Raw genomic sequence first — 13,105 nt, forward strand, 5'->3', positions numbered from 1 at the left:
TCTGTCTGTCAGGACTCTCCAGAGGCTGAGATCTGCAGGCCATCTAATACATCATTGTTCACATAGTATTTTTTTCTTTTTTTTTTTTTTTTTTTTTTTAAGCAGGTCTGAAACATTTCCCTTGTGTGGTTTTGCAGCGCCATGTTTGTTTTTTTTTTTCCAAACAGCATGAGTCCTATCACTAGATCAAATTTAGAATTCTCTGCTTCCAACAATTGTCTAATGGGTCCACATGTTTACACAGCATGACATTGGCATCCAGTGTCATGGAACTCTCCAACCAGTACTACTGTTTCATGCTTCCTCCCCGCTTTAAAAAAAAAAAAAAAAAAGGCAAAAAAAAGGCGCTACAGGCGCAGTTATTCCTGTATTCAGGGAGGCAGTGAATGGTCCCTCTACTTCAGCCACCAGTATTGTCTCAAAAAATTTAGAAAACTTTTTTCATCTGCTGTAAATGAAAATGTAAATTCTCGGGTGTTTTATCAATGCTTTCTGTATCAATAAATAGATCTTAAAATGCTTCTGAATGGGAGACTGGAAAATAACTTTGTCCTGAGATTCTCAGACTGAATGAAAACTTTTATCTGCCTATGCTCCTGCTCCCACTATGCATATTGCTGCCTTGCTAAAGCTCCCAGCTACTTCTCCCAGCTACTGTGACTTCCTTTGTGTTGATATTAGCGTTTGTGTATTAGCCTGATGGTGATTACCAAATTGATCTTTCTGGAAACTAACCTACCAAGCGGCAGGCTTACTCACTTGGTATTTGCATAGCATGGGAAGACCTTTTGTAATTAACTTGCCAGTCTGTTTTGCAAAGTGTTTTAATTCCTGTTCTCTGTGACTGGATGTAAATAAATCAGTAGCAATTCCTTGGCAGCAACCTTCCACAGTCGTTTGCTCTGATGAAACTTAGTCTCTGGTAGCATTAAGTGAAGGAAGGGGGGTTTGGCTAGGACACCAAAACCTTTCTTTTTTTTTTTAATGCTCTCATGGGATCTTTCACTTCCACGCAAGCAACTGCCTGAACTGGCCAAGTGGCCTTGATTTAACGTTGCTTTATGAACACTACTTGTCCCAGCTGCAGGATGTCATAACCTCTATTTCCTTAGCTTAGATTTGAGATCTGGAGCCATATGATTCAGATGAACCACAACTGCCCTTGCTTTAACTTGATGTATTTGTTTTGAAAATACCGTTGTTCGCTCCAAGTTTTAGCTGCTAAGCAATTAAGCTGATCTGCACTGGTAAATGGGGAATACTTACCAGCCTGATTTAAAAAAACTCTTAAAACCTGCAAAAAAAGCTGAAGTAATCTCTAACTCATCAGTGCTGATGAAAATACTTCATTACTGTAAACTTAAGACAAAAAACTTTTTTTAAACAAGAAATTATATATTGTCCCTAAGATAAGTGCCCTGATGCAAAAAAAAAAAAAAAAAAAAAAAAAAAAAATTACAAAAACAATTGCAGGTTGTACAGTATTTTGGTGAAGGACAATGAGCTCACAAAACACTTGCTGCAGACAGGATTCCCAATAGAGGATGATGAGCAGAACTGGGTTGGTTTTGTATACAAAATTTGATTTTATGTAGGCTCCTGTTCTTGTGCGGCTTAGACACAATCTTTTGGATTTAAAGTGAAGCGAACTGGATTTATAAAGATGCTTATCTTATTCTCTGGCCATGTTCAAATCGCCAGAAAATGTTAAGGCTGAGAAGCCTAATTTGATACGCTTCTCAGTTAATATTTTTATGCTAGATAAAAAAACCCACAGACCTGCACAAATGCTACGTTCGTAGTCACTTGTTATTTCTAAGTGGCAGATACTTGCTGCCTTTGCTACTCCGTTGTAGCCCTGTACGTCTGCTCTCCACAGTGTGTCAGAGTTCAGTGCCTTTGCACGTAACTTGTTGTGTTACAGAAATCTTCATGTTTCTGACAGACAACTTTAATATGGCAATAAACTTCAGTTCTAGGTTCATATGTACAGTGTGTGTCAGCTCCTCTCAGCTCCCTGTTCTTTTTGGCATTTTGTCTCCCTTTGCAATTTGTGTCTATCAGTTTGAGCAGGGCATTATTTCCTGCTGTTTTAATTACTTCTGTAAGAGTAACTGAGTCCAGAATAAGCAGGCAGAATAAATGGTGTGTCACATTCTTTCTGAAGACATTTGGTAGCATGCTTTAAAAATGTAAAATTAATAAAAACATGGAAGAACAGTCTCTACCATAGCTGTAGCCTGTTTAAAAACCAAACACAAAACCCCGCAACCTGCAAACCCTACCTTTTATTAAAAGAATTGAGACACAGCAGAAAAAGTGGAAAATCACCAATAGGGTCTGCATGTGTACCCTGTCACTGAAGGTCTGTCTAAATTGCCAGTATGTCCTGTGAGGATTTTGTTATTATATAAAATAAGATGTATTTACAGGCTCTAATTTGTAGAAATCTTTTACAACTAAACTTGTAAACATAATTATATTCTTTCACTTTTTACAATTGCTGGTTTGTAGTGGTATTTTCTGAATTTTCTTATTTATTTATTCATAAATGCTGAGAGACACTAAACAGAAGGTTTGAGAGCTCTGGGATGCTTTCCCAAATATAGTTTAGAGCTGTTGGTCAATCAGTGAAATGCTTCTGCAATCTGAAATACAAGTAGCTCCAGCAGCACCTGCTAGTACAGCATGTACGGGATGCTAAGTTTGGCCAGTCAAGATTTTTGTTCCGATAACATGCAGGCGGATCAGTCTTAGGGCGTCTGCAGAGTTGCTTCTAATTTTCAGGTGTATCTGATGGATTGGAAAAGGAATATTGCATCCAATTGCATTCAAATACTGAAAATGACTTTACAATTAAGATGCCATTTTACTTGACAGATTTAGGCAACTCTGCTTGCTGCTGAACTGCATGGATTGAGTGAAGTTTTTCTTCCTCGTATTTCCCCTCTTTCCCATGGTACTGCAGTATACAGAGTCTGGTGTGAGACAGTGGAGCTATTCTGGATTTAAAAGCTTTTTAAGTTTTTGGTGTCTGAAGGCAGTGCTGTGGCCCAGGGACGTTAGGTGAATTCCTTAGCAGTGGTTACATGGCCAGCTGGAGTAGTTTCTTGTACTTCACCATCCCTTCTTTTTTGATAGTGGTTGCTGAAAATTATTTATGCGCCGTAAGATTTAGTCCATCCCATTTCGTTTTGTGCAATGTCCCAAACTTGTAGGCTGATCTGCCTTTATTTATTTTCACATGCATACACATGCACACAAACTTAGGTTTCACACATTTCTATTATGTCAGACCTGCAGTGCTGACAGCTGGAAGAGTGCTTTCTCTAACTCCTAGCAGCTGAGACAGCGGGTGCTGTTGGGCTCAGCGGCACCGTTGCTGGCCAAGCAGCGCCCCAAAAGGGTATGTGTGTGCCTCCTGGCTTGCTAGCTGATTTCAACATGGGCGTTTTCTTGCCAAGCAGCTGGCCCATCTGAACATGACCATCTCCTGACAAGCTGCAGCTGGGATGTCTGTATTGCCTCCCTTTCTGGGATGTGCCTGGTATGTGGTTATTTCTCAGCTAACCTGCTACTGGGACAAATAGCAACCGAAGAGAGCTGCCTTTGTATGCAAATCTTGCATTACTAATCAGCATTATTAGAGGTGAGGATTGTAGGAGAGAGGCAGAAGGATGGTGAGCGCTGTAGTGCTCATGAATGGAGGAGCTGGAGGTGGGTTGAACCTGTCGTTAGGACAGAAAAGAAGGAAGTGGTGTGGTTGATATTGCTACATCACAGTTCTCAGCGGCCCACCCACTTGTTTTGACACAGGTACCTACTCTCCAGCTATATGGAGGCATGAAGACTAGACGCATACCTTCAGACTTGTGGTCTTCAGGGTTTGTTACTACCGTTTGAAGCTCGAGCTTGGTGTTTTAGTATTTTGTTTAGAGACTTAAGCATTTAGATTTATAATTCTGCCCTTCTAGGCATTTCCCTGATTTACCTTGCAGAGTATTCACGCTTTTGTTCCGTTTTCCAGACTTCCTTTTCCTTTTCTTTGCTGTTGGCTTAATTTTGAGATATGATATTCAAATCAGAGGTAAGTGTCTCTTTAGGAGCAAAAAAAAAAAACCCCACCAGGTAAGGATTTGAGTGAGCTAACTAAAATTCTCTATTTAGAAGAAACAGCTTATTTTTGAGTATTCTGCAAGCCCTCAAACACAGGTCCTGCCAAAGGCACCAACTGTAACAGCAGCAGCGCTTAGGCGAACATGCTCAGGTTTTCTGGCAGTGCTTACAAGCCACTTAGGAAAAACAGGCATATTGCTCATAACGGGTGCCCCACAGTTTGGAAAGCACTGCTTAAGACAAATTTGTAAATAATTTTTTGTGGTTATAGTTCTTCATTTTCATTTCATCTAGAGTGTGTCCAGTATCTTAACATCAAATCTGTAATTAGTACAGATGCATTTAGAGGCTAAGACGTTTGTAGTGCTTGTAGCAGTAATTCCACTGTGTTGCACAGTGTGGAACTCGGCATGTTTTAAACATTCTCCGCTTGTGCATGTACAGTTTTTTATAGTTGAATTAAGAATTTATAACATGCTGGGTCTCATATTCCAAGTCTGTTTGTTTCTGAAGCTATATACAGAACTTGGACTAGGTCATAAATTTCTGTAGATGAAATGAAGGCTGATTAGAATTTTAATATTAAGGAAGGAAATGGCCTTGGGTAGTGCACTACAGAGCAGAACAGGCCTTCTGTTAATACACAAGAGTATTACTGTTTTCTTGAACTTTGCCTTCCAATCCAATTACCACTTGTGTGTAGAAATCATAACCCTGATGCCTCCCATTTGATAATGTTGAATTTTATCCTTGTCCAAGTTTATATCATTGCCAGTAGTAAAAATGATCCTGATTATAAAACTGCTAGATAATATACTGCTAAAATTGAATTATGGGCAGTAGTACATGGTATTTGTTGATAAACAAAGCAGAGTCATGATGGTATATCAAATCGACCCAGTTCTGTCTCTTTTTAAATTAAATGAAATCAAGAGGTTTTTCCTGTGACATGCTTTTCTTACGATAACATATTTTACATTGCACTCTTCGTGATATGAATGAAGAGCAAGCTTTCAGTGTAAATGATTTTTTTCTGAGTCAAGCAAAATAACAGGAATCTATGTTGTCGGCTTTCATTTTAAGCACTTCTGTGATAGCATCCTGCTCACAGTAATGAGCTCACACAAAGAGTAGTTCCAGCCAGCTCCTTTATCAGCGTAAGCCTTGTAGTTCAGTATGTCTCCTCCTGTGTCCTCCTCCTGTGCCCTCACTGGTAACTGGATTGGACTAGATGCTGCATAATTCTCTGGATCTGAATTACCGATCCTTTGCTGCACACGTCTGCTGCACATTTACAGCAGAATGTTATTACTGAAGTGTGGAATAACATTCTATTATTATTACATGAAAACTGATTGTGATTCCTCAGTATTTCAGAGTATATTATTAGTGTAGTACAACTGATCATTTTCTTACAAGGCAATTGTAGCCTTGTTTAGATGCTGCATGTGTATTTATAGGATCGTGATGCCTGAATACGGTGGCTAAACTTGGCTGCTTCTCCTACTGGTTTCTGTGGTTTTGTTTCATTGTCCAGAAGAAGTGCCAACATTCTCAACTCTGTAGCTTCCATCACCAGGATTCATGTGATGTCCACTTTTGGCAGGAAAAGTTGTATGTTTGTTTATTTGGTCCTTTAAATGGTATAACAGACTTAATAGTTTATTGTCTCTCTTTAAGAAGTTTTGTTTATAGCTCTCACACCATTAAAATGTCACATTAGTGGCACAGTCTGAAACATACTTATCCCACTCAAAAGACTCAATGGTTTACGCAGTCTGTTATGCAAGTAGCTTTGCTTTAGATTTCTTCCCATTTTTCTTTGATCGCTTGTGTAGTGTGTTTGAAATGAATGCCTGATGTTGATTCTTTTTTGTGTTCCATTGGGTGCATTTGATTTTGCAGCTGAAAGAATTGGATACTAAATGTTCTTTTTGCATCTGCCTATAGCAGCATTTCAGTTTTCCTCTTTCAGACAGAGCAAGGGCATTTCTAGGATTTAAGGCCTGATAAAGTTATAAAAAAGTACAGCAAAGCCAAAAAGACAAAAATGGAAATGTATTTTTATAATTTTGGGGATTTTATACTGTAAATCAGAGCAGAAGGAAGAAACTATTTCAGAAATAATATTGAAAATGAAAAAATTCAAGTTATTACATTGTCACCCACAATGTAAGAACATTACAGATAAAATTACTTCCTTGGTGCATTTCCTCCTGCTGTATTAACCCACCGTTGTTTCAGTAACCAGGAATATACGGGTTTATGGTGACTTGGTATAAAGGATCTGGTGCTGAGAGAGTTGTATTTAAAGATTTTGTTTTCCCCTTCTTTCTTAAAGGTACAAAAATGCTAATGTGTGCTTTCCTTTCTGAACTTCCAGACTGGAACAGTATTTGATAAGCTGGCTCCCAGGGTAAAAGTGCCCTTGAGAGATCCTCTTTGTAGAGCATATGAGTTCTTTTGTTACAGTTTTTAGGCACAGCACAGCAAGTTTAGTTTTGGTATCTGCGTTATACATAGTGTTTCAGTACTGTTCCTGTCAAAGGGTTCTGTAGTGATTCAGTGCTGAACATGCAATGATTCTACAGCTCTGGATAGACTCATTTCTTTCTGGTCCCATGTTATCTTTAATCAGGAAACCATTTGAACTGAGATGCCTTCAGATATAATATGAGCAAATATAGAATTTCAGACCTTACTAGACAGTTTTACAAACTGCAAGGGAGGATCCAATTGTGGTTTTGCCTGCAAACACTTTTTATCTGTTGAGTTACAGTTTTTAATTACTCACAATTGTGAGTGATTTTATGTCAACCATGTGAGCTGTATGAGCATTCAAAACTGAATTATCATCATGTGTTTTTATTCCTTCCCCCTCCTCAATTCACTTCACTCAAAAGCTGAGGAGGGAGCACTGGTCTTGAGTGACCGGAGAGAAATCTCTCCTTCAGTAGACAAAAATGGAAAGCCTAAGCCAGCGATCCAGCTGACATCTCATACTAAAAGCTTCTCGAATGATCCAGGCATCATACAAAATGCTAGCATCAAACTGGCCAGTACGATGATACTCAGCGCTGCCAACACTGAACAGTACTGCTCTTAGTGACAGACACAAGCCCTGTGCTACACCATGTACCAGGAGCAGTGTTCCTGGCACTAATGCTGGAGGTCTTCCCACCCTTGGTGGTACCTGTCCTGCTGGACATGGGCATGAAACAGCCAACCAGCTGCAGAACAAACCTGTATGCAGACCACAGTGTCCCCATGAGCGTTGAAAGGATATTTGCAGTTTTCTCAGAGGTGTCTCCACCTAAGAGTTTACAGAAGAACTGGTGGGAATGCAGCTTATACCTTCACCCACCATTTCTTCCTGAAGGATGATGCTATGTCCAACGCTTGTTCTGGCAAAGCCATCTTATTCTTATTATAAGAGTTTATAATTACTCATTTCTGCAAGTGTGAGTCACCACAAGCCAAATACTCTGTGAACAATTATCCCAAGAAGTTATTAATTACTGTGGAGCCACTACAGCTCTTAAAATGTATTGCCTGTACCGATACCATAAATCCACTTTCCACTTATTACGGAGCCCTTTGTATTCTGGATTCTGTGTTAATGAAGGTACAGAAGTGCTACTGTGGCTTATTCCTCGTGCTGTTGGCTGTCATGTGCAGATAAGCATGTGAGATGGAGGGACAGCAACAAAAGGCCCTGCTAACCAAGCAATTTAGGTATTTTGTGGTCTGGTTTTTTTGATTCCGATTATCGGTCTGGGGAAAGAGCCACAAAAATGCTACAAAATTTTCTATCTTTGTAGTGGATTTTGCGGCTTCCTATTTGCAGCATTTGTTGGGTGTAAATTTTTGCACTTTGGCCAAAACAAGACAGTTTTTATGACTTCACTTCCAAATGTGTTGAAAGCTTATGTTGCTGTATTGTTTATTGTACAGCACTTAAATAACTATATATACTGAACATATGCTAAAGCAGAATTCACAAACGGCATTCCTTCAGTGAAACTTCTGAAGTATTTCAGAGAATCTACAGTTAGTGTCCTATTGTAACCACGTAATTTTGTAAGGAAGACAGACAATTTAAGTTTTTGGACAGAATGATGAAAATTATTATTTGAAATTGTTACGGTACCAGGAGCATTAAGCCTAATTCGGTTGAAATTCAAATAAAATCCTTATTCTAAAAAGCTAAAAAGCAAGTAATGAAAGTTTTAAGGCTTTTATTACGGGTGAAGGATTTCAGAAGCCTTTTAGAGGTCTGTGTGCTCTTTTATATGGGTTATGTTTCTGACACCTCTCAATGTGGGGTTTAAAGCACTTTTTTATTTAAAAGAAAAGATATACAAAAAGTTTGGCAGTAGATCTACTCTTTGAGTAGATCAAAATGCTTGAAAAAACTTGGTAATTGCTTGTAAGAGGAACTGTATCAGAAAATTATTTTTCTGCTTTTATTTCTAGTAAATTTATAGGCTGCACAGTTTAGCCAGCTTTCCAGGTTAATTATTCATTTGCAAGTAACAACTCTTTTCAACTCTTTCTCATACTTCCAGTTTTAAACCAAAGATAAACCTTGAGATGGTTATGCTTTTCACTTCTTTACACTTTGTCTTTTGCAGCCTATCAGAAATTTTGTGTAAATTTTAATATAAATGTTTCTAATGTCAAATGCTTATTCTTTTCACCTGAATGGTATAGTGGTGTATTCCACTGCAGTAAGAATAGGTGTTCTCTGGTTCAAAATTTGGCAAGCAGTAGCATCTACCTGCACTTTATTAAAGCTTCGGGAGTACCTGAGCTGCATGTTATTAACTGCATCTTTATTTTTTTTTTTGTGGAAATATTCTAGATCTGTGCTTAAAATATTTGAGTACTGTATTATTCAAAAGAATATTTATTTAAATATTATGGATAAAAATTTTCTAGTAGAATAGTAGCATAATACTGATGTAAAATTCCTTTTCTACTTGGGCCAAATCCCCTCCCTAGGAGGAGGTCACCAAGAAGCTGGAGCCAAGCTCCTTGCTGAGGCGCACAGTGGGAAAAGGTGAGAAAGGGTCATGAAGTGAAACAGGGCATTATAGCTGAATATGAGGGAAACATTTTTCACTGTAATTAAGCACCAGAGCACGCTGCCTGAGGAGGGTGTGGAATCTCTCTGCTCTGGGAGGCTTTCCATGCCTAGCTGGAGAAAGCCACCTCGCCTGCAGCCAGCACTGGTGGACCAGGAGTGGGGACAGGATCCAGATTTCTGCATGCCCCTTGCTTGCTCAGGTGCCCCCACACCATGTCTCACCTTCATATGATTATTATCATCAAGACTGTTTCTAATGAAATCTTGTTGCAATGTAAAATTCTATCTCAAGGCTTGGGCTGAGACCAAATTTAATTTTTTGTTCTTTGGATACTGATCTTTGCCCTGACATGAGGGGAAAGAGATCATCTGCACAGGTGGAGACAACCTGAAACGTGTTTAAGAATATCATAGATGTGCTTGGAGGGAATTAGAAGGAGAATAGAGGCTGAATATTTCTTTTAAACAAAAGGACAGACCTTACTTGTGGACATGACTGGAAGACATCATGGTTCTTCCAGATGTTACTTTTACAGCAGAAATAATCACGAAAGACAGCTCATACTTAATACCTAATTCAAAGGTAAAACCTAGTACCTACATTAAAGATAAAACTACACCTTAACTAGCTCTGCTATTATTTAAATAATAGATAAAAGAGTGTTTTGCCTTATCAGTTCTTAGAGAGTACCTGTTCTTTCCTGTTAAAGCACTCCTGTTCCTAAAGCATTTCCTATGTACCACTAGTGTCCTTACAGCAATAATCTGTTAGGAGGGGTCTAATTTGAGACCAGATTAAAAAATGTCTTAAAATCTTGTGAGCTCAATCTAACTTTTGTTCTGTGGTGACTGAAGGGGAAAAAGTCCTTTTAAATAAATTTGTTCTCTTTCTAAATAGGTAACTAGCCAGATGCATTTCAAATATTTGTCCAACCGATCAAATATTGGTTTAGGTTTAGAAAACAAATTAACCTAATGTTTGAAGAATTAGACATTTTGTACCTGAACACTCTTCTGTGTCATTACTTCTGTACCAACGACCCTAAGTACTTTGGTCAAAATAAAAGACTTCTCTGATGAAAATTAGTCAGGCAAATGTTTTTGCAACTTGGATAATTCTTACTGTTGTGTGCATTCATGAAAAATAGTGCAGCTGCATGTTTAAATTCAGTAGTTTCACTAGGGGAAGACCAGCCAAATTGTAGTGCTGTATAATGCTGGTAATGTGGTTGGTTGTTTTTTTTTTCTTTCTGAATGAACTGAAAATATAAAGAATAGTTAAAATTACAGTCTTTTGTTAGTCTGCCAGTATTGGGTGAAGTCAGTTTCATATGCCTGTATGTAACTTTTAAATGAGAAAACAAAATTCTAAGATGAAGCAATTTTACAGCAAAGTTGAGTAAAATTACAAAGCCAGATTATTTACTGATGGTTTTTTTTTTTAGTTCTGCATAAAACCCATAAACTATGGAAGTTCTTACTCATTTTCTTTTACCCTTTTGCTTATGAGAAAGGCACACCAGTGTGTCCAGTTTATTTAGAAGCTATTACTTCTGCTGTAGATACGTTGATTCACTGAGTTACTTTTACATTAGCAAATTAGGCAAAATCATAAATTATAATTATAAATTAGGCAAAAAGATAACTTGGTAGTTGAACATCAATTTGATTTTGAGATAAACACATTTCTAAGTGGGTGGGTTCAGAAGGCAGGAGTCTTCTGTCCTGACACTAAATAAAAATAGATCCTAGATGGAAATGTTTGGGGGTTTTTTGTTTGTTTTGGTTTTTTTTTTTTTTTTTTTGAAGGGTGTTTGATTTAGATGTCTGATTACCTTCTATCTCAATAGCTGTGCCTCAAGATCCTGGTAATATTTAAATCATTAGTATTAGAGACCATTCCCCTTCCTATTCTTGAAGCAGCAGCTGTGAACTTTTCCACACTGTTAGATTTTTTACTAAGTAGCTAATAACACAAGTATACTCAGGGACACATAGGCATGTAAAAATACATTTTTGCATGCTTCCTATGCATGCTTCTATGACTAAGAGTTTGAAGTGGACCAAATTGAAGTTTTTGCAGTAAGATTTCAAGTTCTGACCTGATCCTTATGATTGCTCTGCTCTGTTCTGCTCGTAGTTAGCATATCACAGTGTATACGCTGTGAGGTTACACACATCAGTGATTATTGTGTGTTCTGTTTGCATAATTATGAGCCTTTTTAAAAGGCTGCTAGAGTTTAACTTTTAAAAGGGTACTGCTGCTTGCTTTCAGTAATTGCAGATCTGAATGATGTCTTCAGACGTGATGCAACTCCAAGAAGAAATGCAAAGGGAAGGACAGAGAATGACAACACGTATTGTTCTCCTCTATCTTTAACTGCCTTGACCACATCTTGTCATACATTTTTATTTGTACTGTATGTGAAGATAATTTACTTCATTTATTAGATTAGATATCTTAATAAAGTTACGGGTATGGGTTTTTATTAGATGGTAGCATTTGTTTGTTAGCTAAATAATAACAGTAAAATTTTATTTTGAACTCAATAATCATCTGTGAAACTATTGGAGCGGTTTAATAATTGACTGCTACCATTACCCATCCCAGAATTAGCAAGAAAACCTGTGAATTTTTGCAACAAAGGCAAAAAATTCCTTCTGATGTGTTTGTTGACCACTGATGGGTAGGCAGGAAGTTGAAGAGGATTTTCTCGCTCATTCTAAAATGCAGGAAGCTAACCAGCATCTTCTCACTGCAGTTCTAACCTGAGAGGGCTGGAAAGCCTGACAACTCCAATTGGAGTCTATCTTTTTCCCTGGCTGGCTGTTTCCTGCCTGTGCTTCAGTTTTTGATGGGCAGGAAGTCAGTGTATATGCTGAACAGTTAAACACTGCAATTCAAGGAGTAATGGCTCTAGCAGCTAGAGAACACCATCTAAAGGGAGAAAATAACCGAATATATACCTCACTTAAGAAGAACAGAGGGTGACTTCTCTTTTATACTATAAATATTATGAAAATGTATGTTCTGTACACTGTAAACATTTATAATTTGCTATACTGGTTATCTGTTGATTTTTTTTTTTTATTTGCTTGTGTCAGCAAGAAAAATATCTTTATCAAAATTATCAAATCCCTGGTGAGGGTATTTGGTCCATGTCGTTATGGTCCTATTGCAAATGCTTACCCTCTGTGTAGAAGGAAAAATAACTCTTTTGGATTCCCAATAGACTGATTCTTGCCTGACACATTATGAATAATAAAAATAGATACATACATTATTGGTAGTCTTGGGTTAACTCACAAATTGGATATCATATGTTTAAAAATACTACCTTGTTGTTTGCCTAACTGAGGAGTAGTAGCTGCCTTCTGGGTGATGTTTTCAGGTTCTGCACTCAACATTAAGCATCCATATCTGACCTATAAGCAGGGAAAGCTGCCTGTTCTCCATTTTGAGGTGTTTCTGTTTACCTGCTCTGTCCTGTGCTTTGTCTGGGGTGATGCCATTTTTACTCTTGACCATCTCTCTAAATGTAGAACAGCAGCTGTTCTGTTCATGTTACGTGCTCGAGGGTTGTATGTCCTCAATTTTCTCACGTGCTTACTTTTGCCTTTGTTTCCCTTTCTTCCGCTGCTCTCTGCCTTTCTGGTATTTCACATGGTTTAGCACATCTGTCAGCTTTTTTTTGGTCCTTGTGTTACCCCATCTGCTCCATGGGGTCCTTCTTCCTGCCCCGCAGTGTCCTTCTGTGCACTTACCAGATATTCCTGCTCTTTGTACTTTCACTTCTCCTTCTGTTCCCTCCTGCATATAAACATTAATTCGTCTGACTCCCTTCAGTTTCTTGTTCCTTTTTACTAAAATATTTCCCAGTCCCTGCTGCCTCCTTTGTC

General features: G+C 38.1%; 1 protein-coding gene across 3 annotated transcripts in view; it reads right to left on the reverse strand.

Moving 5' to 3' along the window:
• The window catches only part of GPR146 (G protein-coupled receptor 146), a 57,075-nt gene that overhangs the window by 34,330 nt on the left and 9,640 nt on the right, over positions 1 to 13,105 (reverse strand). The window lies entirely within an intron of this gene.

This window comes from Falco rusticolus, chromosome 4 (genome assembly GCF_015220075.1).
Source record: "Falco rusticolus isolate bFalRus1 chromosome 4, bFalRus1.pri, whole genome shotgun sequence".
Lineage (NCBI taxonomy): Eukaryota > Metazoa > Chordata > Aves > Falconiformes > Falconidae > Falco > Falco rusticolus.